The 27,799-nt window shown below is 44.7% G+C and overlaps 1 long non-coding RNA gene across 1 annotated transcript in view; it reads left to right on the top strand.

The window, feature by feature from the left end:
• Positions 1-18,914, top strand: part of LOC129382337 (uncharacterized) — a 52,058-nt gene extending 33,144 nt beyond the window's left edge. Inside the window, exon 3 of the long non-coding RNA XR_008610418.1 lies at positions 18,643-18,914. This is a non-coding gene — a long non-coding RNA (uncharacterized lncRNA). The remainder of the gene's footprint in view (positions 1-18,642) is intronic.
• Positions 18,915-27,799: the final 8,885 nt, after the last annotated feature.

The following is a 27,799-nucleotide window of genomic DNA, read 5'->3' as shown; positions in this document are numbered from 1 at the left end:
TGTTCCATTTGATCAGCGGGCTAATGTCATGAATTCCTATTTCTCGTCTGTTTTCACCTCCGAACCTTTTCATGATGTAGCGGCGCTGCCTAGAGCAAATTTTGGTGCAATGCCACCAGCCGTCATCACAGTTGAAGACATTTTGTGCCTCATTCACAAATTAAAAATTTCGAGTGCTCCGGGACCTGATAATATTCCTGCAAAATTCCTTAAAAATACTAAGGAGGTGTCGATGAGCAAAACGTGAACAAGGTGAATGCAGAAGCCAACGTTTCGACAAGTGGACTTGACTTCTTCAAGGCGACATATGCTTTCCTCGCCACAGTATATATAGGTGGCGAGGAACCCCACCTATATATACTGTGGCGAGGAAAGCATATGTCGCCTTGAAGAAGACAAGTCCACTTGTCGAAACGTTGGCTCCTGCATTCCCCTTGTTCACGTTTTGCTCATCGCCTTGAATTGCCATCTCCCGGATTCCCCGTCTTTTCTAAGGAGGTGTCGAGTCACATGTTGCAGATAACTTTGCGTAGTCCCATTTAAAAGGTGAAATTCCGCACGACTGGAAGACTGCGAAAGTAACCCCGGTTTTCAAAGAGGGCAGCCGCTCAGACCTGTCAAATTATCGGCCTATATCGCTGACATGCGTTGCATACAAACTAATGGAACACATCATATATTCCCACGTCACCAGTAATCTCGATAATAATTCTTTTTCCGCGCCCACGTCACCAGTCATCTCGATAATAATTCTTTTTCCGCAAGCAGCGCGGCTTTCACCCGGGGTTATCAGGTGAAACTCAATTATTCGAATTAACTACAGACCTTAAGTTGAACTTCGATTCGTCTTTTCAGACCGATGTCATTTACATTGACTTTTTCAAAGGCATTTTATTGCGTAGCTCATCGTCGTCTCATGGCCAAACTCAGTTGTCTTAATCTTGACCCGCTTACCTTGTCATGGATCAAAAGCTTTCTAACAGGAGCATCTCTGCTCACAGTCATTGGCGGTAAGCTTTCAACAGCAGCACAAGTAGTATCTGGCGTCCCCCAGGGATCAGTTCTTGGCCCGATTCTCTTTCTTATCTTCATAAACGACTTGCCATCTGGAATAACGTCATCTATTCGCCTGTTTGCTGATGATTGCGTTGTATATCGTCGAATCTCAAACAGTAGTGATAAATCATTACTACAACGCGACCTAAACCAAATCGAAACGTGGTGCTCGCGCTGATTGATGGAGCCTAATACCTCAAAGTGCAAATGCGTGGTTGTTTCACGCAAAAAAAACTGACCTGTTCTTTCAGTATTCCCTTAATTCTACAGCTTTATCACATGCTAGCTCTGCCGATACCGAGGCGTCCTCATTAACAGTAAACTGAGCATATCTCGAATGTTGTGACTGATACCGCTAGGTCGCTAGTTTACTTAAAAAGAACACTACGTCTGTTCCCCCCTCCCCCCTCCCCGAAAATCAGAAAAAAAGCCTACGAAACATTCGTTAGGAGCAAACTCGAATATGCTTCTCCCATTTGTAGCCCCTACCAGGATTATTTAATTACCTCTCTCGAGTCGGTCCGAAATCGTGCTTCGCGATTTATTTCATCAAATTATAATACACACTTAAGCCTAACCCACTATAAATCAACTTCTGAACTACCCCCTTAGCAGTAAGACGCAGTATCTCACGGCTCAGCCTGTTCCATAAGGTATATCACAACTTTTCTAACCTGCATGGTGCACTGTTACTGCCCCCCGCTCGAACTTCTCGCCGCCTGTTCCACTCCAACAGCGTCCAACGCCTTCATGGTTCGACTCGTGCATTAAACAAATTGTTTCTTCCCGCAGCCATTGAAGACTGGAATTGCCTTCCCGAAGCAGTTCGTCTTGAGAGAAATGCCGAAAAATTCAGGCAGTCCTTGACTGAGCTCTTTGTTAAATAAATTGAACTACGCATTTCTTTGTTTTCTCGCACCATTCTTACTTTACAGGCGTTGTCCTATAGAATATATTGATTTACATTATGCTTTGTATTCTTTGACTTGTATTTCAATGTCCGGTTGGGTATCAATCTCTTATTATAATGAATCTCTTCGTTTGTTAGCTTATTGCTATTTGCTTGCTCCATCCCATCCTTGTGTTTTACCGTTTTTGCCTTGTGTTTTCCATTGCTCTTTACCGTACCCTTTCTTTTTGTGTGTGTGTTTGCGCTCTCTACTTGCAACGTGGTTGGTTCATTGTTGAATAGCATTCGTGCCCTAATATGGTATTTCAATACTGTCCCCGCCCCCCCTTTATGCAATGCCCTGGTAAGGGTCCTTAAGTGTTAATAAATGATGATGATGATGGGGGAGGGTGATGTGAGAAGCCAAGGAAATCCTTCTACTATAGGACAGCGGTTGCAGGTACACTGAGTAAGCTTAAGTTCAACTCAAGGTATAGTACGTTCCTGCCATTTGTGACAAATAAACGCCATGTAAGTACCTCAAGCGCACAAATTACGCAGGGCGTGCAGAAGCAGAGCCGCCCAAATTAAAGCGCGACGCCGGGTCCAGGGGACATTACGAAAGCGGTCGACCGTCATATCTTCCCGTAGTTGTGACGGCAACGAATAGAGTGGCGACACTGTGAATGAAGAAACAAACTTTTATGAGCGAACCGGTGCCCACAAAAACAGGCTACACTTAAAGCACAACGACTGCTGCGAACACAGTCGGCGAACGTCGAAACATGATCAGCGGGTCAAGCACGTCAGCTTTTATACGTGAGCCATCAAACGTTCCGAGTAATCGCTGGTGCCCGCGTGTCTTCCAGAAAGTTCTACACCATTCGCGTTGCGGACTCATGCAATCAGATAACACAAAGTTCGGCGACAAGAGACAGCGGATAGAACTATCGATAAAATTCCAGAAACATCCGAGACAACCAAGCGCGTCCTGCGCTGAGCGATAACATTTCTTTGACGGTGAAAAGCGCTCAGCTGTAAAATATAAGAAGTTCACATGTCAATAGCAAAACATCTGCGCCCACCGCGGTAGCTTTGCGGCTATGGCATAGCTAGAGGCCATTGATTTGATCGTGACTGCGGCAACCGCATTTCAACGGAGGCGAAATAGAAAACGCGCGTGCACTTAGATTTTGTGATACGTTGAAGAAGATCACGGTGTCAATATGATGCGGAGTCCGCCACTACGGCGTGTCGCATAATCAGGTTGTGGTTTTGGCGCGTACAGGGGCATAATCCAATTGAAGTTTAATACTTCTGCCAAGATGCGATATACCATGTGAGGCCATGACAATGCTCAACCCTCTCAGAGGTTACGGAACATGGAGCGGAACAACTTCTCAAGCTGACCCCTCTACTTGTGTGTTCGGTGTACTACGCATACAAAGGGTAGTGGTGCACGCAAGGCAACGTATAACATGAACTCACTACTCTCAAGTTGGACTAAACGTTGTAAAAACTTGGTTTCACCGTCAACATTACTGCTAACTGTTATCAATGAAAGCAAACAGCAGAGAAAGCTTCACTTACTTCATTTCCCGCAGTGCGTGCTATCTGCATAATTTTTTTTTCTCTTAGCAGCCGGAACCAAGGAGCCGGTTGAGAGCGCCGACCATAACGTCCCGGCGTTGCGGGGTCAGCGAGCGCTACAATAAATTTGTGGCAATATGATCTCTAATCAAATGCACATCATTTACGGTATTGAAGATATGATTAAAATGAGTTTTAACAGCCTGATACCTTAAGGTGTAATTTACCTTGCGGCACAAGTAATTCTCACGTATAAAGCGTTGTGATTTTCCAAGTGAGCCTTTAGCACGCGATGTTACTGTTACCTGGTGCATTGGCAGAAGGTAACGGGAGCCATGAAGCCCTGACAGCCACATCAATGAAAGGGAGGGTATTAAGAGAGAGAACGGACAAGATGCTACTAACGCTGCATAAAAACAGCCGCGAGGTCTAGACAGCTAGAAGACTGCAGGGTTTGCTATTATCTCCGTAAAAGCTAAGTGCAGTGCCGGCCTTGGCTTCGCGGTTTGTTTTGTGGTGTTGTATAAAAAAGAATCGCTTTCTAAGATTGATTGCGATACCAAATAATTCGACAGCTACTGCCAATAATGAGAGTAGTTTTATCGGTCATGTAATCTAAATGAACAAGCGTCATGTCGCGTGCGCCCACGCAGACATGAACACACTTGATAACCGGAAACACTCGCTGTCGAAATGCTGACATGAGGAATAGCAGCGGCCGCAGCGCTGGAGTTTCCCTTCCTGCTGTCTCTTGCTTTAACGCGAAGTGAGCGAAAACAACACAAACACACAAGAAATCATAAGTTCTCGGCTCGCCAAGACTGTATACGCTCCACACCCATGTAAATGGCCACACAAAGCAGAACACACGATACCTCGACGTGTGCATTGCCTCTTTTAACGTTTTCTGAAGGCATTCCGCAGTGCATATACGAAGTAATTTTTGAAGCTCAGCCAGGCGCTCTGCATCGATTATTTTGCCGTTTCAACCGTTTGATGGTTTTCTGCCTTTATTCTTGCCTGTAGCTTTCTATGTCGTCATGCAATTATTTTCGTGTATCTATAGTTCTTGCTTATGCTATATTGATTCTTCATTATTCTAAGCAAATTATGTCTGCGTCGAGGCACGATTCATTTTTCTTGAAGTGGTAGCCTATCGCAGAGGGCAAACTTTAGTTATGTTTGCTTCATATTGTTTATTTCGTTCTTGCTCGCTGCAACGTGGTGATTCAGCAACTCATGTGGCAAGGTTTGTACGCCTACTCGCTTTCGTTTATTATCTTTTGTTTTCTTCTAATATTTTCTCTTGCCAACTTTTTCCTGTACTTAGTTTCATGCTGTGTTCTATTACATCGCGTAAATAATGCGCTTGTGAACGTGATGCGTCTTCTTTGAGTGCAGCTCTTAGGCTTGCGTCGAGCGTCGGCGTTGTCCCTCGTAACCGAGCGAACGAACACAACGAAGGATGAAAGCAAACGCGGAGCGCAGCGGGAGATGAAATAGTGCGATAGCGATGAGAGCGCGAGGACGAAAGCGGAGGAGAAGGGTATGGCGCGCTATGGCAGCGTAGGTCATCACTTCTGGCTGAAACCACGGCGATTCGGAACACCATGCGAAGTTCTTCGCGTACGACAGCTCTAATGGTCGGTCTGAGCTCGCGAAGCCTAGTCCTTGAATTTCCCTCTTCGGCAAAAGCACTTGGCAGTTGCCTTGGCGGGTGCGCATTTCCAGCGTCTTCTCAATCCTCGCTGCCGCTATCAAAAACTCAGCTATGGTATTCGGTGGTTGAGGAACAGTCCGCAAAAATTCTTCCGTTACGCCCCGCATGGGAAAGCGGACTTTTTTCCCTAGGATATTTCCGGGTCTGCGTGTCGGAAGGAACGGGTCATCTCTTCCGTGAAGATGGTGATGGTTTCATTGGGAAGTTTTCGTTTGATTTCCAGCAGAGCTTGCACTCGCTTTTTGCACATGACGCTCGTGAAAGTCTGTAAGAAGTCGCGACGAAATAGGGCCCACATTGTTAAGGTGGTTCTTCGATTCTCGCCCTATGTCCTGGCGACATCTACCGGTGAGAAGAAGGCATGGCGCTGCTTGCCGTCGCAATTCAAGTTGTTCAATCTAGCGATCCTCTCATGCGTTTCCAGCCAGTTTTCAACGTCGTCAAACGATGATCCGCGGAAGGTCTTTGGGCTGTTGAAGCACGATAGCTGAGGCTGGGGCGCCCATGGTGGTTGGTGACTTGGCCACAATTTTTCCTGTCGTCTATAGTAGAAGTCCGTGCTCCGGGGTAGATTTTGTAGCCTGAGGCTTGCTCGATGGTCCAAGGCGACGTTGGTGTTGCCTTCGGCGAGTGGAGTTGACGTAGGCGTCCGGTACACCAACGCAAAGATACCTCCAATGGATGTCACGTGTAGAGAGAGAGAGAGAGAGAGAGAAGGGAAGACAGAAAGGCAGGGAGGTTAACTAGACTGAGTCCAGTTTGCTACCCTACACGTGGGGAGGGGAATGGGGAGTGAAAGGGGGAGAGAGTAGTGAACATAAAGAAAGTAGTCGTGAAACTCTGTATGGCGAAACTAATTTTTTATTGAGGCAACTTATGCCCACAAAACCAAGGTACATTCAAAGCACAACGATTGCGGCGAACACAGTCGGCGATCGTCAAAATCTCATCTGCGGAGCCAGCGCGTCGACTTTTATGCCTGTGTCATCGAAGGTTGGAGAATGATCGCTGGGGCCCGCTTGTCTTCCGGAATGTTCTACACAAATCGTGCCGCACATGCAATCAGATTACAGAAGGTTCGGCGACAACAGAGAACGAATAGAACCATCGATAACATTCCAGAAACTTCCGATACATGCAGACGCGTCCTGCGCTGAGCAACGCCTACCTTTGTTAGCCGGAGAAAAAGCAGTCACCCAAAAAAGATAAACCACGGAACGTGCCAATATACGCCGAAACACAATTATTGTGTCGGTGGTTTGTGTGCCTAGTGTACGAGAGGCGAGGTGTTGTAGCGGGGATCTGCTCTATACCAGAAATCGCAGCATTTTTGCAATGCGCGTAACGTTTGTGGCATGGCTGTCAGCAAGAGTGATTGCACTCGCGGTCAAATTGGATTGCAAAGTTCCAGGACAGTAACAAGCATCAAGGATTAGTCAGCGGAGACTGTGCTTCAAGGTGACCCCCACAATTTCCAGGTTTGATTCAATCTTAAGAGCGTAAGATTTTGTTTGTTTGTTATTAGCAATGAGTACACCGCCCCCTCTCATTGCCTCATGGTCACATCTGTAGAAGTAATACTGAAGCGATGAATCAAATATTTTGCACTAACGTATTTTCCGACTAAGCCATATTTCTGTTAGTAGGAGAATGTTTTAACTACAATGATATGTAGTGGATGGGAGCTCTGTGCTCTTTCGCATAACGCTTCTAATGCTTGTGATTAAAATAGCCGCCTGTGTATGATAAAAACTGTGGTCGATATGCAGCTGTAATAACTTTTCTGTGAATGCGACAGGGTGTATCGTAGTGATTGCACTTGACCCGTTCAATCACTTTGTTTCTAACCGGGTGAAACGTATGCCAGCATTTGTTTGCCAATAACTTGTATTTCAAATAAAAAAATGACGAGTTCGGGGGCACTTTTTCGAATTTGCTCCCTTTCTACGTAGGAGACGTGTTTCCGGCAAAACAGCATCGGACATTTGTACAACTAGTTCTTACAACTTGCCTTGAGTTGCTAATTCTTAAATTTTCCATTCTTCAAGCTGGAAAATATAACAATTACTGGTCAGCATCTCGAGTTTGAGAACCGGTCTATACAATGAGCCCTTTCAACATCATGTGAGGTGAGCTGGCCACTGAGGTACAGCGAAAGAAGTCTCGTTACTTGCTCTTCTGTTTGCCTCCATGTTTCATGGGAATTTGCAGTGACGCAGTAAACAAAATTTTTGCACGGCGCTCTGTCATCTAATTCGCCTGCCCTAGATTTTATACTGTTGTTGTATTTCTGAATAATGTCTACTGCATTTTATAAATCTGCTTCATACTGTTCGAAATTAGAAACTTCTCATCGACCACTACAAGCCCGCCAGTAATCTGTAAAAGCGTTGATTAGATGCACTTTTAACTCTGCCAAACTTCATCAATACTTCTTTTACACTGGATGCCTACGACTACTTTGCTGCCTCTCTGAAATAAACTTCGCCTATACCAACCTAACTTTACTCCATATGTGAAACTAGGTATGTGCCACACTTCAATGACCCTCTTTGGTGTCAATTATGGTCTCTGGCTATGCGCAGCGGCGTTTGTGCCACGATTCATTGAACATTTTTATCACAAACTTGGGGCATTGAGCATGTGCCACTGTACGTGCGTCGAAAGGTATGCGCCGCTCTTTATTTGAGCTCTTTCATTGGTCCTACTGAATTTTTTCCGGAAGATCTATCCAAGAAAATTGAGTGCAGGGACATGTGATAAGGCGAATTTCAGGTAGTCATCTGTCACGTTTATGAAGCTATTTACTTCCACAAAAACGCAACCTGGCTCACTTGCCTAGAAATGACGAATAATACAAGGTCCCTAGGATGGAACGCACACTGCAGTGGCGCTTGCAGCTTCTTCGTAGACAAACGTATTGTAGGTACGGGTCGTCGCTCGATCGTAGAGTTATTACAAACACGTGCGGTGAACGCGGATCATCTGCTGCAAACTGAAGGCCTCAGCTATATCTCTTTCTCGACATTAGAAGTGGTGAGTAATGCAAATGAGACGATGGTAGCGCAGCGGAGTTGCTTGCATAAACCGCAGATCATATTGCCACGGAACAGCCGCCACAGTGCCAAGGCTTACCCGAACATGACTGAGAACGATAAGGTTAATCACGTCCTCAAAGGCATTGCTGATGACGCCTTCAATTTACCGGTGTTTACGAACGTCACCAGCATCGATACCATCCTCAAGGAGTGCCGCCGTCTCGAGCATGCTAAAAGCCGCCGGGTATCCCAGCACATCACGCGACTTCCCAACACAGCTGCTACGCCATCCTGTGACGACCTCTTTCACTTGCCGTCGCCATGTGACAACTTGACCCGCATCATTCGTCGTGAGGTCGAAGCGGCAGAACCGGCGGCCCCTTCATTCCCGTTACCTGATCATTCTCCGGTGACAATCTCCTTGATCCAGGCCGTCGTCCCTCAAGAGTTGTCCAACGTCGGCATGCAATCCATTCGTTCCGTACGCTCGCAACCTTTGTCCCCCCGCACGTCCCCACCGCGCTCTTCTTACTCCTCTTATGGACAGCGCAACCCTTCCGAATGGCGAACCGTGGACGACAAGCCGATCTGTTTTAACTGCCGACGCATTGGACATGTCGCTCGCCACTACCGCAGCCGCTGGACTTCTCCGACGCGCTACTTTGCTGATTACCCCCCTCGCCCCTCTAGCGCATCCTTTTCCTTCGCCCCTTCTATGCACGCTCCATCATCTGACCCTGCGACACCTTTGACACGACCCCGCTGTTGCCGCTCTCCTTCTCCCTCCCGCCGCCAATCCCGCTCGCCCCCGTCACGCAGTGCCCCTTCTCCGACCTACTCGCCGCACGCCCGACCGGAAAACTAGACAGTGCAGCTTCTGGAGGTGAAGCTGCATTGACGACATTGGCACGAAATTCTCGCTTCACCTTACTTACGAACAAGAATTTTTTGGACGTTCTCGTCGAGAATGTTCCTGTGTGTGCGCTTATTGACACCGGGGCGCGTGTGTCCATTATGAGTGCTGCTCTTCGCCGTGGCTCAAGAAAGTTCTGACGCCTGCCCCGAACCGAGTTGTACAAGTCGCCGATGGAGGGTCTGTCGCTATTGTTGGCATGTGTTCTGCCCGACTCACCATTGCTGAGAGGCACACCGTCGTTCTCTTCACCGTCATCGAGCATTGCCCTCGCGAACTTATTCTCGGTCTGGATTTTCTTTTCAATCATTCTGCTCTCATTGACTGTTCGGCCGGCTCACTTCGCCTTGACTTGCCCCTTCTTGCCGACCCTGTGGACCCGCCTCCAAGCCATCTGAGCTGCATGGATTTTATTCGCCTACCGCCTCACTCTGTGACACACGTCGACTTGTTGTCCTCACCAGCTGTACCTGACGGCAATTACGTGGCCGCACCAATTCAGGCCGTTATGCTTACACATGGTTTTACCGTGCCGCACACTGTGATGAAAATTACTGGCAACCGCACCTGCCTTCCACTTGTCAATTTCGCGCTAACCGAGCAAGTTCTGCCTCAGGAGATCTCCTTGGCTATAATTAGCACTTTTCAGGATGATGAGGTCAAGCCATTCACAGTGGAAGATGATTACAGCTCAGCCAATACCGTGACGTCATCGCATGGTACTGACGTCGGCATTAAGAAGATGGTCTCCTCTGACCTTCTTACACCTGCTCAAGCTGAAGCTCTTTGCCGCGTTCTTGAAGGCTATCGCAACATTTTTGACTTTGACAATATACCCTTAGGTCCAACGTCCGTCGTGACCCATCGCATAAATACTGGCGATGCGAACCCTATTCACCGACGTCCATATCGTGTTTCTGCGTCGGAACGAGCTGTTATCCAACAGGAAGTCAAAAAGATGCTTGCAAAGGACATTATCGAGCCTTCCTGTAGTCCCTGGGCATCTCCCGTCGTACTTGTGAAAAAGAAGGATGGAACGTGGCGCTTTTGTGTAGATTATCGCCACCTGAACAAAATCACAAAAAAGGACGTGTACCCTTTGCCACGTATTGATGACGCTCTAGACTGCCTTTACGGTGCCACCTATTTTGCATCTGTCGACTTACGGTCCGGCTACTGGCAGATATCCGTCGATGACATCGACCGAGAGAAGACTGCATTTGCTACCCCTGATGGCCTTTATCAGTTCAAGGTGATGCCTTTCGGTCTCTGTAACGCGCCCGCCACCTTCGAACGAATGATGGACTCTTCGCTTCAGGGGTTCAAGTGGTCCACCTGTTTGTGCTATCTGGACGACGTCATCGTTTATTCGCCCTCATTCGACACGCATCTAGACCGTCTTTCAGCGATTCTTGGCGTGTTCCTCCGCGCCGGTCTCCAGTTGCGCTGGTCAAAATGTCATTTCGCTGGCCGCCAAATCGCCGTCCTTGGACACCTCGTAGACGCCAGAGGCGTGCGACCCGATCCGGACAAAATTCGCGCCGTTACGAATTTTCCTATTCCAAAGTCTACCAAGGACGTTCGTTTTTTCGTAGGGCTGTGCTCTTATTTCCGACGTTTTGTGAAGGATTTTGCGATCATCGCACGTCCCCTTACCGACCTCTTGAAGAAAGACGCTCCTTTTTCTTGGGGTCCTGGCCATGCCGCATCTTTTTCGCAGCTGACTACTCTCCTTACCACGCCTCCAATTTTGGCCCAGTTTGACCCGTCTGCCTCAACGGAAGTTCGAACTGTTGCCAGTGGTCATGGCATAGGAGCAGTGTTAGCACAGCGCCAGTGTGGACATGATCGCGTTATAGCCTATGCCAGCCGGCTTCTATCACCCGCCGAGCTTAATTATTCAATCACAGAGCGCGAGTGCCTCGCTCTTGTGTGAGCTGTTGCGAAATTCCGTCTCTACTTGTACGGACGCCCCTTCTGTGTCATCACTGATCACCACGCTCTCTGCTGGCTAGCCTCGCTCAAGGACCTCACTGGACGACTCGCTCGCTGGGCGTTACGCCTGCAAGAATATACCTTCTCCGTGGTATATAAGACGGGACGCTTGCACCAGGATGCTGATTGTTTGTCCCGCTACCCCGTCGACGAACCGGCTGATTCGGACGCCATCGCTTGCGTTTTCTCTGTGTCCCAGTTTCTTCAAATCGGCAGCGAGCAACGGCGCGATCCTTCATTACGAGCCCTCATCGACCGTCCGGAGTCAACTCCTGGCGACGCCTCTCTCCGGATGTTTCTCCTTAATTTCTCCTTGTGAGCCCTGTCAGCGCCGGAAGAAGCCCTCCACACCTCCAGCTGGATGTCTCCAGCCAATCGACATCCCACCCGAACCCTTGTTCCGTGTTGGTCTAGACCTTCTTGGACCATTTCCTCTCTCGGGCTCCGGAAATGCTACGCCTACGCAATCGTTATGCTACGCCTACGCGATCACCAGAGCCCTCCCGACAAGTTGCGTTACGGACGTTGCTGACTTTCTGCTCTATGACATCATTTTAGTGCACGGTGCTCCGCACCAATTCATCACTGACCGTGGTCGCAGCTTTCTGTCGGCAGTCGTCGAGGAGATCCTCCACTCCTGCTCGACAAAGCACAAGTTCAGCACGTCCTACCACCCACAGACCAACTGCTTCACGGAGCGCCTCAACCGGACCATCACCGACGTGCTTTCGAAGTACGTTGCGACCGACCACCACGACTGGGATCTTCACTTACCATATGTGACGTTCGCCTATAATTCATCGCGTCACGACACCACCGGCTATTCACCATTCTATATCCTATATGGCCGAGAACCCGCGTTGCCCTTGGACACTTTGCTGCCCTCGGCCACACGTTCCGCCACTGAATACGCTCACGACGCGATCGCACACGCCGACCACGTGCGCCAGCTCGCCCGCACCCGTCTCGAAGCCTCACAGGAGCATCAGAGACGCCTCTATGATTGCCACCATCGTGACGTGCAGTTTTCTCCGGGTTCTCTGGTGCTTCTCTGGTCACCCGTTCGACGTGTGGGCCTTTCCGGAAAGCTGCTGTCGCGCTACACTGGCCCTTACCGTGTGGTACGACAAGTGACCGATGTCACGTATGAAATCAACCCCGCCGATCTCTCAGCGCCATCATCAGCTGCAAGTGACATCGTTCACGTGGCAAGACTAAAACCATACCACACACCTTTCACCGCGGTTGTGTAGATTAAGCACCGGGACGGTGCTTCTACAGCCGGGGGTGATGCTACGGAACAGCCGCCACAGTGTGGCTGCACTGAGGAGGACGAAGACGACGTGTGTGCCGGCTTGATATAGCGTCGCCATTGTGGCCTCCGTGAGCTTCCCTGTAAATAAATTGTAAATAGTATTCGGCTTCAGCTTCACGTAACAATATTTCCCAAGAGACTGACGGATATATTTTCATCGGAGATATGATAGCCCCGTGAAACGATAAAGATTTACTTCATGTTTGGCAGTTCTCTTATTCGTATAATAAAATTGGTGCTTCGAATGAAGTGGTTGCGCTTGAAGACAAATCGGTCTGATCGCTCCTAAATCGCTTTGAATTGAAGAAAATATGCCGTAAGAGTTCGCGTGCGCAGGAGGAAACGAGCAATATTTCTGTCTCGTTCGTCAAATTTCACAGGCCGACATTCTCGACAAGGTTTATAATTCAGACACTTTGTAGCTATCCTATGTAGCTATCCTACTTTCTCCCCTGATAAGTTAAAAGAAACGCTATTGCACTTGCTCGCAGGGCAGGAAATAATACGTTCCAAATTATCTTCTTGGACAGCCAAGTTTGCTTCCATTGAAGAAAGGCCGAATAGGGTTGAGACGTCTATACTACCAGTCACGGAAGTGATTCCGCGCGTTCAGGAACTTGAAAAAACTGTCGCTCATCTTACAAACGGGGTATTGAAGCTGGAAAGTCAGTCTGACGACCTTGAAAACAGGTCCCGCAGAAATAACCTTGATGTCTATGGATTACCTTAACCGCATTCTGAGCCCACCGGGCAACTACTTGATGCGTTCACAAACTTAATATCTGATAAACTTGGTGTTCAGTGTGCAGACATTGAACGTTGGCACAGGCTTGGGGTGCGTAGAGGGGATAAACCACGTCCTGCTATCTTCAAATTTTCGGACTACAGGTCAAAGCTTGCAATATTAATGAATGCCCGAAAGCTTAAAGGTACAGAAATATATATAAATGAGGACTTCTCTGAACGGGTTCGAAAGATACGCAAAGCTCTTTGGGTACTTTCTGTAAATCAAATTTAAAATGCATCTGCGGTTCGTCTGCAATATGATTCCTTGCTGATAGACAATGTACGCTATGTGCTGAATGAATCAGGCGATTCAATGATTAAAACCAAAAAGCAAACCTCTGCAGCACATAAAACTTGACTGCATTCCGATACTAATTTCTCGCTAGTAAACGTTAATGCCCGCAGTCTTCTTAAGAGGAAGCTTTAGCTCGGGTGCTCCTATCTAAATACATGTAAAAGGAGAATTCGTTTTTCTCGGCAACCACTGCACCAAATTTGACGGGGTTTGCTGCATTTAAAAGAAAAACTTAAAATCTAGTGACTGTTGGTTTCGAATTTTTGAGTTAGGTCGTAAATTTTTTATTAAAAATTGGCAAAAATTAAAAATTTTCAAAAAACGAAACTATCAAGTTTACAATTCTGTAACTCAACCACTAAAAATGATAATACAATTCTGTGAATTGCATCTAATAGTACATCTAAAGCGGACAAAATTGATATGTTACACATGAATATAAAAAAATTTAATCATAGAGAAATACAACTTTTGCAAAACCGTTGTAACCAACGTAACAAATTCACGTAAGATGTAAAATGACATATTGAATTTGTCCGCTTTGAACGATCTAATGGATGCCGTTTACAGAACCGCAATATCGGTTCTTGATGCAGAGCTATGAATTTGTAAACTTCGTGCTTCTATTTTTTTCAAACGATCAAATATTTGAAAATCGTTTTAAGAAAATTCAAGCCCTAAATCGAAATTCCGCTTCAAACAGTCACTAGAATTTAACTTTCTCTTTCAAATGCAACAAATTTCATCAAAATCGGTCCAGGGGTTATCTCATAAAAACGTTTTTGCGTTTTTACATGTATTTGAATAGGCCGCGTCGGAGTTGGGCCCGAGCTAAAGCTTCCTCTTAACAAAATTCAAGACTTTCGTCACTTCGTTGCATTTTATCATCCCTCTGTGATTTGCGTGACTGAAACGTCGCTTGGTGAACACATCTTAGATTCTGAAATTTTGCCACCAGGTTACAGCGTCCTCAGGAAAGATAGATGTGGCCGACGTGGTGGCGGTGTGGCACTCTTTGTAAGCCAAGACATTGAGTTTACATTATTGCCTGACGTTCCTAACTGCGAGCCTGTATGGTGCAAAATAAGGCTTTATGGATTCACTTTGGCTGTAGGGGCTGTTTATCGACCCCCTGACACGCATCATGGTGTCTTTTCCGATCTTACCGATTATATAACCAAACATAAGCTTAACTGCTGTAAAATGTAACTTGCTGGTGATTTCAACACCCCTGGCATAGATTGGCCAATGCTATCTGCTAGTGGCCGTCACAAAGTCATTTATGATTACTTGATTAACATGACTATTTCTTTCGATCTGGCGAAAATATTGAATTCCGCAACCCGCGAAAGCTCAATTTAAATCTTGTTTTCATAAATGAGCAACTTAGACAAAATAGTTACGATTGTAATATTGTTGAAGGCCTGTCGGACCATAAGGGGGTCATTGTTTATTTGAAATTAGCAACTATGCCTAAGCTTCCTTCACATCAGACAGTATTGAACTTTGAACGCGCTGATGACAACTCCATAAGTGAGTTACTCGCATGCTCTTGATGAGTTTCCGAGTTGCGTGAGCCATTCCTCTGTTAACGTGTTAGTGAACAGTTTTTGCTCAATTGTTAATCAATGTATAACTGGTTACATTCCAACCAAGTGCATAGAGCGCGATCCCAAGCACCCTTGGTACACACGTGAAATTAAACACCTAATTCGTCGCATCAGGCGTCTGCGCAAGCAACCGTATGCAAACAATCCAATGAAAGCTTCAGTATTGTCCACACCTAAAAACAACTTAAAATCTGCTATGTCAAATGCGAGAAGTTTCTATTTGAATAGCACCCTGTCATACTTCATTAAAAACAAACCATCACAGTTCTGGCGAACCAGGTTAGTCCACCAAGTCAGAGCTCTTCTTCATTCATTATTGCCAATCAACCAGGCTCAGATAATCTTAGCATTACTAAAGCCTTTAATAATTACTTTAAATCAGTGTTCACCTGTGATGATGGTCGCACCCCCACGTTTTGCACTGCTCTTTCGTCATCACCTTTTCCTAGTATGGTAATCACTTCACCTGGTGTACATAATCTTATACTCAATGTCGATACTATGAAAAGTACTGGGCCAGATAATATACCAGATATGTTTTAAGGCGATATTCTGAATGGAGCTCTCGGTACTTATCCCTAATTTTTTCGAAATCTGTAGAATCATCCACTGTTCCAATACTCTGAAATTGTGCTAAGGTTGTTCCCATTCAGAAAGGCGGTAATAAGCAGGAAATGTCTAACTACAGACCTATTTCTTTAATATCAACATCTTGCAAACTATTGGTACACATTATTCATAAATATATCATTGTGTACTTATCTGAACATAATGTTCTTTCGCAGGCTCAACATGGCTTCCGTTCCGTATTCTCGACGGTAACACAACCTCTAGAATTCTCCCCCATAATATTGAGTCCACACTTAACCTTAGAGGACAGCTTGATGCCATTTTTATCGATTACAGTAAAGCCTTTGACACAGTGTGTCATAAAAAGCTTCTCATTAAACTCAAGCCTCTAATTCATGATTATAAACTACTAGGTTGGATACAGGACTACCTAAGTACAAGAACCCAGTTTGTTGCATTTAACCATGTTCACTCATCTCGTGTCAATGTTACACCCGGTGTACCACAGCGGTCTGTCTTGGGTCCTTTGCTGTTTGTTGTCTATGTAAATGATGTCGTTGAATTAACTGCGGGCACTTCTGTCAAAATAACACTATACGCTGATGACTGCGTCCTTTATTCTACTATAAGTAGTAATCATGATCAGTTGGAGCTGAATGAAGTCTTCGACCGTTTTTCCGAATGCAGCAGAACATGGCAAATGTCACTTAATTGACTTTTTGAAATAAAGAACAACCGTTACAATTTACATATTTTAATGAAGCGCACAAGCTGGCAAGCGTCCACACGTTCAAATGCCTTGGTGTTACCTTCTCGCCTGATCTGAAATGGCATGCTCACATTAACTGTATAACCAACAAGGCGTTGAGAAAATTGGGTTTTCTTAAAAGAAACTTGCGAGATGCAACTAAAGAATGTAAATTAACGGCATACAGATTACTATTAAGGCCTCTACTTGAATACGCGTCGGTAGTGTGGTCGCCTCATCATTCCAAAGACACAGACATGCTTAAGTCTAGTCAGAAAAAAGCCACGAGGTTTATATATAATCGTTATGACCACCGTTTCTCACCGACATCACATGCTGCTACTAAAGCCTCTGGCCCACAGACGTACTTGTGACCGTCTTGTTCTGCTACATCAAATTGCTCATGGGAAAACTTATGTCAATGCAACTATTGTTTTCGCTAACCCTTCTTCTCGGCCCACCAGAAGAAGTCATCGTCTTAACATCGTTCCTTTGAACGCAACGATTGACTGTTTTAGGTTTTCCTTTTTTCCGCATACAATTGCGATTTGGAATGGCCTTGAGGGGTCCTTGCGCGAGTTATCAAGTATTTGCCAACCTATTACCTAATTATGTTCATTAACAAACTAGCTCTTCCTGATATTATTTTTTCTATTGTTTGTTTCTTTTCGCCACTCAAATGTATTCTTCAATTGATTGACATATGTATGTACTCACTCCTGCAATATCTTGCTATGCAAGATGGCAGTATGTGAAAATAAAATAAATAAAAATGACCGTGCCCGTATGTTTAGCGACATAGGCGGGTCGTCCTAAGTGCCTGGCAGCCACCTATTGCGCTTACATAGACTACCACTCTAATGTTTGCCTTAAGGCAAACCCTTGCTTTTGGCCTTTTCCTGCTGCCACCATCCTTTTCGTATGCTTTCCCTATGCGCACATGACATTGCTCCGCTTCTTGGCGTAAATATCGTTTTAGAATAGAGGCAATCTACTGACCGCCGTCAAGCTACGCACACGTTTATTTGTGCCCTCTGTCTCGAGCAATTTCCGGTGACCCCTGACTTTTCCATTTTCAGGAAGAGTAGGCATGTTCGATGTCGGAGAAAAGTGCTCGCACTGATATAGCAGTTACCACAACTACGCCTGATGTCCCTTCCGCGACAGCTTCGGCGAAGACACGTTTCACTTTCGTGTTCTACCGATTCCTATGAAAGAGGGATCAACCTATCTTTTGCAAGCTTCCCCAAAAGAAACATCTTTTGTTTCTGCTTCTGGGAATGATTTTATGTTGGCAATAAGTGAATTATCAAGATGTAATTTATAAATATTTTCAAAATTCTCCGTTCGGTACCTCGAAATGCATGTTATTTTCCTTTGTTGCCACCAATCTCAGAAAATGGTTTGCGTCTCGCTCTCAGGGACCATGGCATGGTCGAAGGTGTCACTGTAGAGTGGTGTCTCACGCTAGCAGGGCCAGAACTTTGCGGTTAAAGTACATGCTAAAGCGGTCAACGATGAAGACTATTCTGAAAATGGCAGGACAGTGTCGTTGACACAAATTGAGACAAACTGTAAATACATGCAAATGCTGTCAATTCACACTGTCAAGGAATTGGAAAAAAAGCATTGTAATGAGAGCAGAGGTCTTGATCCAACACATGTCTAGCATAGGTATCGCTTACATAAACACCACTGAAAATCAAGCATATATCTTAACCGTAAGTCCATTTCCAATTTTCACTATTGTGGATGTTGAGCAATCAAGTCATCAGCAGTGATTAAAACCTAAGGCAGCTTCATCATCAGTCTGATGTCCTTGGTTTTATAGTCAAGCAAACGTGTTAGCGGTAACACTACTGTATTCTATTATCAATTAGGCCGCAATACTTATAGAATATTCATGATTGTGTTTCGTCCAGCCGAGTAGGTGAAAGTTGTCTCGTATAATATGGGTACTAAGTTTGTTGCTGATCCATTATGTTTTTGCCATGATTCAATTGCGCAAATGAGTGAACTTTTTGCAGATAACTAGTAATAAATGACCTAGAACAGTATCGTACGGAGAAAGTGCATTGTCGCACTGTATGAAACTGTGAGTGGCCCTCTTTTTACAGGGCTGCTGGTCGGAAAATAGATGCCCATATCCCTGTGACTTTTGTTACGGATTCCAAGCAGGCTGCGCCGGAGCATGCGCCTACAACGAAACAGCTTATTGGATAAGAAGAAGAGAAATGGTGCAAACAGCGCCACCATGCTTTCCGAAAAAATCATGTTGATGAATTGTTTCATCGAATATGTCTTAAAAGTTTGCTAAATTACATCCTGTTTCAATTTTCAAATATTGTGAATACCCTGTGAATAAAGTGATATTTCTTATTGTGTGAAACATTCAGTGGCTGCAAATAGTGCTTCAGACAAAATGAACAGCTCTGCACAAATGAGATCGCCTGTTATAGCTTTATATACAAAAAGATGAAGCGTTTAGTGCTGTTATTCGACAGGCCCTCCTGAAATTTATTTCTCTATTAACACAGCTACTTCTCAATGACCAAGCATCACACGGCACACTAGAAGGCGACCTTTGTCGCCTTCTTGCGTGCACATAATAACAATAGTAACATAATTACTCTATTATCGAAGTTCCGCGCGTATTGCTGCAAGTTAGGGGAGCAGCCTCCCGGGGAAGGTTTTTCAGGGCGCTGCTCTCTAAGGACTAAACAACGAGTACACGAACTTTTACAGCGAATGTGTTAGCCTCTACTGGGGATACGCTGTGGCCCCTTCTCACCCCCTCCCCCCCATAAAAAACGGCAGCTGCAAGGCTTAGAGTTTCAGTTTCCGTGTCACAGAATTATGTTTTCTCGTACGTACGAATTACAAACTGATGCGATCATGTCTGCAGGTGACGCGTAAGTCGCCCTTTACAAATTTTCGAACGTATTTTACTTTTAAACAGATAATAAGTCAAATGTTTCACTTGCGCTTGGCGGATGGCCTACAAGAAAAGATGTATACTGCACATCAGCACATGGGTGAGCGTGCGTAATGAACGTCGTTTGTGGTGGTGGTGCTTGTGTACCGTCCTCTAACGTCGCCAACACCTTTGCTGTACATGTATTTTCAGAGGCTAGAATGCCGGCGGATCATTTTCAGTTGTGCTACCCTTGACCTATATATGGTGCCGAGCAGCTTACAATATTTTTCACGAGTGTTTCTCGGAGTAGGCCGCTAGGCGCCAAATACATTGCAGCGTTAACTTCTTAATGATATAGAAGCACAAACGCCTACGTTTCTCAACTGAGTTTGTTTCCATGAAAATGTAACCAAACAGGCCGATATGTATTGCGTTCTGTCAATTCATTTACATGAATATCTAAGCCATAAATGTTCTGTGATGCTCTGTGATCAGTGGATGCTCTTCTCATTTTTCGGATGCCTATCACCCCCGCTACCTTACATGCATAAAATGAAATCAACCTAACTACGATTGAATTTTAATTTACTCAATGATGTTCTATTTTATATATCACTAGGAATAATTGTATTATTTTTACATTTGAATTTGCTTCAGTGTACTGCTACAATCCTATTTTAGAGCCTGGTGCATTCTTTGTCTGGTAATTAGCGCGAGACTTTTGCGAGGCATGACTTTATGATTATTATGACTGCTATGGCACTGCGACTGATTCAAGAGCACAAAATTAGGGCGGAACGTTGATCAAAGGACGTTCTCTAGCATGTCAATCCCGTAATAAATGCAAGAAACGTTGTTTTTATAAATAGTTACAGGAAACTGGGCAAGGCATGGCTTGATGCGATTGTGGAGTGATGGACTACATAATGTTCATAACTGACCCGCCGTGGTTGCTCAGTGGTTATGGTGTTGGGCTGCTGAGCACGAGGTCGCGGGATCGGATCCCTGCCACGGCGGCCGCATTTCGATGGGGGCGAAATGCGAAAACACCCGTGTACTTAGATTTAGGTGCACGTTAAAGAACCCCAGGTGGTCGAAATTTCCGGAGTCCTTCACTACGGCGTGCCTCATAATCAGAAAGTGGTTTTGGCACGTAAAACCCCAAATATTATTATTATTATAATGTCCATAACTAAAGGCATCTCTTGGGGCATGTAAAGTATTCCCCACTTTCCACAAAAAAAGTTAATACCGCCGAGACGCTATGCAAATTGAACCACTGTTCAACGATTATGTCAACGTGGTAGTTGGACGAAAAACAGAAGTCAGCAGAAAAAAAGGTTACCGTCACTTTAGCATATGCTAAAGAGGATTCGAGTTCTTGCCATAGGATGGTAAGAACTCGAATTAGCCTAGACTTGAGGAGGGAACGGCAGAAACTGGTACATAAGAAGCCGATCAATGAGTTAGCGCTAAGAAGGAAAATAGAGGAATTCCGGATCAAGCTAAAGAACAGATATTCGGCTTTCACTCACGAAGAGGACCATAGTGTTGAAACAATGAACGACAATCTTATGGGTAACATTAAGGAGTGTGCAATAGAAGTCGGTGGTAACTCCGTTAGACAGGATACAAGTAAGCTATCGCAGGAGACGAAAGATCTGATCAAGAAACACCAATGTATGAAAGCCGCTAACCCTACAGCTAGAATAAAACCGGCAGAACTTTGCAAGTTAATCAACAAGCGTAAGACAGCTGACATAAGGAAGTATAAAATGGATAGAATTGAACATGCTCTCAGGAACGGAGGAGGCCTAAAATTAGTGACGAAGATACTAGGAATACGCAAGTATCAGATGTATGATTTAAGAGACAATGCCGGCAATATCATTACAAATATGGATAAGATAGTTCATGTGGCTGAGGAGTTCTATAGAGATTTATGCAGTACCAGTGATACCCACGACGATAATGGAAGAGGGAATAGTCTAGAGGAATTTGAAATCCCACAAGTAACGCCGGAAGAACTAAAGAAAGCCTTGCGACCTATGCAAAGGGGGAAGGCAGTTGGGGAGTATCAGGTAACAGCAGACTTGTTGAAATATGGTGGGCAGATTGTTCTAGAAAAACTGGCCACCCTGTATACGCAATGCCTCATGACCTCGAGCGTACCGGAACCTTGGAAGAACGCTAGCATATTCCTAATCTGTAAGAAAGGGGACGCCAGAGATTTAAAACATTATAGACCAGTCAGCTTATTATCCGTTGCCTACAAAGTATTTACTAAGGTAATCGCAAATAGAATCAGGAACACCTTAGACTTCTGTCAACCAAAAGACCAGGAGGATTCCGTAAAGGCTACTGAACAATAGACCATAGTCACACTGTCAATCAGGTGATAGAGGAATGGGCGGAAAATAACCAACCCTTATATGTAGCTTTCATTGATTACGAGAAAGCGTATGGTTCAGTCGAAACCTCAGCAGTCGTGGGGGCATTACAGAATCAGGGTGTAGACGAGCCGTATGTAAAAATACTGAAAGATATGTATAGCGGCTCCACAGCCACCGTAGTCCTCCATAAAGAAAGCAATAAAATCTCAATAAAGAAAGGCGTCAGGCAAGGAGATACGATCTCGCCGATGCTATTCACAGCGTGTTTACAGGAGGTATTCAGAGCCCTGGATTGGGAAGAATTGGTGATAAGAGTTAATGGAGAATACCTTAGTAACTTGCAATTCGCTGATTATATTGTCTTGCTTAGTAACTCAGGGGACCAATTACAATGCATGCTCACTGACCTGGAGAGGCAAAGCAGAAGGGCGCGTCCAAAAATTTATCTGCACAAAACTAAAGTAATGTTGAACAGTCTCGGAAGAACACAGCAGTTTACGATAGGTAGCGAGGCACTGGAAGTGGTAAGGGAATATATCTACTTAGGGCAGGTAGTAACCACGGATCCGGATCATGAGACTAACAATCAGAAGAATTAGAATGGGCTCGGTTGCGTTTGGCAGGCGTTCTCAGATCATGAGCAGCAGGTTGCCATTATCCCTCTAGAGAAAAGTGTATAACAGCTGTGTCTTACCAGTACTCACGTACGGCGCAGAAATCTGGAGGCGCACGAAAAGGGTTCTACTTAAATTGAGGACGACGCAACGAGCTTTGGAAAGAAGAATGCTGGGTGTAATGTTAAGGGATAAGAAAGGAGCAGATTGGGTGAGGGAACAAACGCGAGTTAATGACAACTTAGTTTTTTTTTATTCACATACCCTAAAAGCCCTTTACAGGCATTACATAGGGGGTTAAAAATACAATAAAGTGGTCATATTGCATAACACAGTGAACAATTAGAAAAGCATAAACAAACATGCGCTCAGGAAAACAGGGAACATAACTGCAGTGTATAAAAACAAGTGTTTGAGAACACGCACACATGTGGACCACAATTCTCAAGACAATGTAAAAAAAAATACACTCCTGATAATAATCTATTAAGGACCAGCACAGAGCAGGCACTTCAGTTTGTTCACAAATGCGTCGTAATTATTTTCGGAAACGATTTCTGCAGATTGTATATTCCAATGATAAATGGCAAGGAACAATGGTGAATGACGCATAAGTTTGGTGTGAGCTATCTGGGGTTGCACTTTGAGGCAGTGGTCTAATCGGGAGAAAATGCGATGTGCTGGTTTGATATGAGATTCTGTGAACGTTGAAGGATTGTGATAAAGCTTGTGGAAGTGACACAGCAGGGTGTCACTTCGCTTTTGAAGTGAACATAAATTTAGAGATGATTTATTATCTGTGATGCTGGAGTAGCGAGCGTATTTCCTTGTCATAAATCTAGAAGCCTTATTTTGAAGTGATTCCAGTTTATCGGCAAGATAAGCTTGATGCGGGTACCAGATGAAACTGGCATATTCTAGTTGAGATCTGACTAAAGTTGTGTATGCTAAGAGTTTGGTTGCCTGATTTGCAAAGTACAAGTTACGCCTAATGAAACGGAGGGTTTTGGATGCTTTGGTGGTTATATATTCAATGCGTTTGCGCCATCTAAAATCAGAAGTCAAGAAATCAAAAAACAGAAATGGGCATGGGCAGGACATGTAATGAGGAGGGAAGATAACCGATGATCATTAAGGGTTACGGACTGGATTCCAGAGGAAAGGAAAGCGTTGCAGGGGGGGGGGGGGCAGAAAGTTAGGTGGACGGATGAGATTAAGAAGCTTGCAGGGATAACATGGCCACAATTATTACATGACCGGGGTAGTTGGAGAAGTATGGGAGAGGCCTTTGCCCTGCTGTGGGCGTAACCAGGCTGATGATGATGATGATGAGAGGATGAAGGGCAAACCCTTCCCAGTCACGATACATTCGTTACATTACTTTAGATTACACAATGCATTTACCATTCCATCGAAACGTAAGCGGTAGAGAAAGCGGCGCAATTGAAAGATTGGCCATCCGTGACAACATCATCATTAAAGCAGCTGATAAGGGTAGTACAGTCGTAATTACGGGTAAAGTCAATTACCTACGTGAGACTCACAGAGAACAGAATGATCAATCATTCTGCAGGCACCTGAGCTACGATCGTGCCGAACAGTCCAAGACCACGATAGAGGAAACTATGGAAGACCTAGTCAAAGCAAATAAAATTGGAAAATCTGCACTCAAATCATTAGCCCTTAAGCCCGGCAGCTGGTAAAAATCTTTCCGCTTCCTAAAATTCCTCAAGAAAACAACCAAGGCCGCCCAATAGTTTCAGAAGTAGGTACCGTCACACAGAATTTGTCGCGTTATGTAGATAATCTGATGAGTTCAATCTCTCCTATGTTTTCTTCATATATAAGATTCTAACCGCTTCTCTGATATCGCTGATTTGCATGTTCCAAGCAATTCTCTTCTTGTCACTCTCGACGTGGCGTCGCTGCACACGAACATTCACCATACAGATGTGATTCAATCTGTGCGTCTAACGGCTATGTAGACGACAGACCCACTGACGATTCAACCCGTGGCATAATTCTACCACTAATGCTCGAAGTTAACAACGTTGAATTCGACGGCGAACATTACGTTCAAACTAGAACACAATAATAGGTCACATTTATGCTAATATTTTTCTGCGCATGCTATAAAATAATTTAGTGGCTACTAGTCAGCTGAAACCATTCTATTGCACAGGCTTTATTGATGACATTTTCTTAATTTCGCACCATGGTGAAGCTGCATTACTTTCCTTCATTACCGACTTTCACAGCGCAGAACGATCTATTTCCTTTTCCCATCGTTATTCATCGTGCAGCATAAATTTTCTTGACGCCTCGGTATCTCTGTGCAGTGGTAACTGGACGACCACTCTTTACAAAAAGCCCACCGAAAGAACGATATCTGCACTTCGGAAGCAGCCATGTCAGACATTCCAAAACGAGCATTCCCTAAAGCCGCGCTACTCGGTTCAAAATACTTTGTTCGGACGACAGTGAATTCGCCCGCAACTGTAAGCAGCTTCGGGACGAACTAACCGTACAGAAATTCCCTTCACAAATAATTGACGATGCCCTTAAACGGGCCGACTGTTTCGACCCGAAGGATCTAATCTGCACGGACAAGGGATCGGAGCCAAATTCATGAACTAACCTTATCCTAACACGCTCTGCCTCTATTCCCAACATGTCGCACATTCTCAGGAAGCATTAAAGCTAACTGGGACTGAGCGACCGTGTTAGAAACATTTTCACGGAATCGCCAAAAGTAGTCTACCGTCGCTCTAGGAATCTGCGCAGCCTAGTAACCTCTTCCAAGACTACAGCGATTGCTTCTGCTGGTTGTCATCCTTGTAGTAAACTCCGTTGTAAAGTTTGTACGCAAATGATGACATCAAAGACTGCTAGAAGCACACCATCCAATCTTCAATGGCCACTATGCTTTTGACAGTTGTCCCATCATCTATCTGCTTGAATGGTAAGTATACCAAATGCAGTATATCGGCCAGAGTGAAACATCTTTTCGTACGAATTAACAACCACGAAGCGCCCGCTAACATCTTCCTGCACTTGCCATTATCTAAACATGTTCGACTGCCAGGTCATGTGTTTGACAACATTAGTGCAACAGTAATACAACGAGGTTTTAAATCGCACCACAGTCGAGAAGTGCGAGAATCTTCACTCATTATTAAATTTAACACAGTGTCTTCTGGTATCATCGAGAGCGTAGAAAAAAATGTCGAGCCTTTCTGTCATATCTTGATGCATATCTTCTTGTACAGAATTGATAAAGCATGGCAATTATATTGATCCCTAGTTTTGCCATGTCGCAATCGATATCACTCTGTAACTTCATGTACAATCATCGCCACACCATATTTCATTATGACATTTCATTTTGACACTTTCTTCTATTATTAGTTTGGAAATGTACGCACGCATGTACTGCTGACTATGCCCACATGCGCATGCCCATAAAAGCGGCTGCGCGCCTGTGTCGGTGTTCATTCTGACGAAGGCCGCGCCACGGCCAACAGTTCCAACCATTAAACCTGTCTTTCGTAAATCTGTCGCTTTGTTTCCTCAACTAGCTATGCACTCAGCGTCCAGAAGCTTTCCTTGATATATATATATATATATATATATATATATATATATATATATATATATATATATATATATATATATATATATATATATATATATATATATATATATATGCGTCGTATCAGCGCTTTCCCACCATAGAGCCAGGCCGCTTCCAAGATCGCCTGTTTTATGCGCGGCTCAGAGGCCCGTATTGCCACTCTGAGGATTTGCCTTTCGGGCGAAAGTCTCGGCCAATGCATCCTCCTCTCATCCGACGCCTCAGCCTTGGGAGCCGCTTCAGTATCTTTTCCGTCTCGTTCGGAAAGTTTTCCCGGATCCCTGAGGTAGGCAGCCGAGACCGTGAGCTGTTTGCTATACCTCCCTCCATGCAGGACTAGTGAATTCCCGGTAGGCGCTAAAAGTTCTTTATCCTTCTCATTTTCTTTTTTTCCACATTTCCTTTAGGTGCTGTTCAGATTTGCCTAAAATATATCGTGTCCGCATGGCCGCATGCATATGGGAGACTACTAAACCACCATGTTAGAACCACCAGTTATACTATGCCGTGCCACGTACTGCGACCAGGGCAACCCGTATACCACGCATAATTCAAGCATGTTCTCAGGCATTTGAGATATACGAAATTTACATAAACTGACTCTACTGATATTCCTCACGCTGACTTTTAAGTGAGAGCCCCCCCTTCCTCCCACAGGCAAGAGCAGACCAATTCAGTTTGGCACTTTCAAACGAATTTGCAGCCTTAGAACAGAGAGATGAAGATGACGTATAGGTAGTGAATGAAACCATAACTAGGCTGGCTCAGAAGCAGCATTTGAAGTGAGAGGCAAGGCCCCAAGGGAACCAGTAGGTAAGCTCTCCGAATTACAAAAGGACCTATCAATGAAACGACAAACAATGAATGTGTCCAACTCAAGAGATCAGATAGAATTCGCGGAACTGTGAAAACTAATCAAGAAGGAGAAAATACAGGATATTCGAAATTATATCTTAAGAAAGACTGAGGAAGCAGTAAAAAGGGGACGCAGCCTGAAAACAGCGAGAAGAAAACTAGGCATCGGACAAACCAAAATGTATGTCCAGAAAGATGTACAGGGTTATATCTTCAGCATTCTCGAAGATATAGTAAAAACAGCAGAAGAATTCTATACTGACCTGTACAGTACCCAAAGCAGAAACGATAGGTTCATTCAAAGTAGTAATGAACAAGTTAGAGAGGCTCCTTCTATATCTATCGATGAAGTTAGAAGGGCCTTGGAAGACATGAAACGGGCAAAAGTGGCAGGAGAAAATGGGCTACCAGTCGATTTACACAAAGATGGTGGAGACGTAATGCTTGGAAACCTAGTGGCCCTTGATATGAGCTGCCTATCGACTTGAAGCGTCCCAGATAATTGCAAGAATGCCAACATTACACTAATACACAAGAAGGGAGACCTTAAAAAACTGAAAAAATTACAGGCCAATCAGCCCACTTCAAATATTATGTGAAATATTGACCAAGATAATTTAAATAGAACTTGAGGAACACAGCACTTGAGTCAACCAAGGGAAAAGTCAGGTTTCAGGAAGGGATACTCTATAGTGGGTCACACCCATGTCATCAATCACGTAATGTAGAAATCCGCAGAGTACAATCAGCCTCTCCACATGGCTTTCATAGACTACGAAAAGGCATTTGATTCAGTCGAGATAGCAGTAGTCATACAGGCATTACGTAAGCAAGGAGTACAGGTCGCTTACGTAAATATCT

Source organism: Dermacentor andersoni, chromosome 6, assembly GCF_023375885.2.
Source record: "Dermacentor andersoni chromosome 6, qqDerAnde1_hic_scaffold, whole genome shotgun sequence".
Lineage (NCBI taxonomy): Eukaryota > Metazoa > Arthropoda > Arachnida > Ixodida > Ixodidae > Dermacentor > Dermacentor andersoni.
Note: the sequence above shows the minus strand (reverse complement) of the source record. Positions and strands in the feature narration are given on the sequence as shown.